Here is a 328-nt window from a genome sequence, read left to right on the forward strand (position 1 = left end):
CTCCAAAGATCCTTTAAATTATGCACTGCAAACTTGCTGCCAGTTGAAAAATGCTTCTGAAATATATTTCGTGTAGCCAAAATGTTCCCTCATCCTCAACATCATGGCATTTACATTAGATTGTGAGTCTGGCGATGTCCGCCCGAATGATCCATTCGAAACATCCATTAAAACTTGTAAAAATGGCATCAAACATAAAAGGAACCGGAGTGACTTTAACATTTCCTTGGACACATTCTGAATGGCTTAGTGTCTCTGGAGTAAATCAATAAGAAGTTTTTACAGCCACTTCGGGAGAGATAAGCCGGAGATTAAACGGGATTTCAGA

This window comes from Dendroctonus ponderosae, unplaced genomic scaffold (genome assembly GCF_020466585.1).
Source record: "Dendroctonus ponderosae isolate FM_Combo_2020 unplaced genomic scaffold, Dpon_F_20191213v2 Dpon_F_20191213_10, whole genome shotgun sequence".
Lineage (NCBI taxonomy): Eukaryota > Metazoa > Arthropoda > Insecta > Coleoptera > Curculionidae > Dendroctonus > Dendroctonus ponderosae.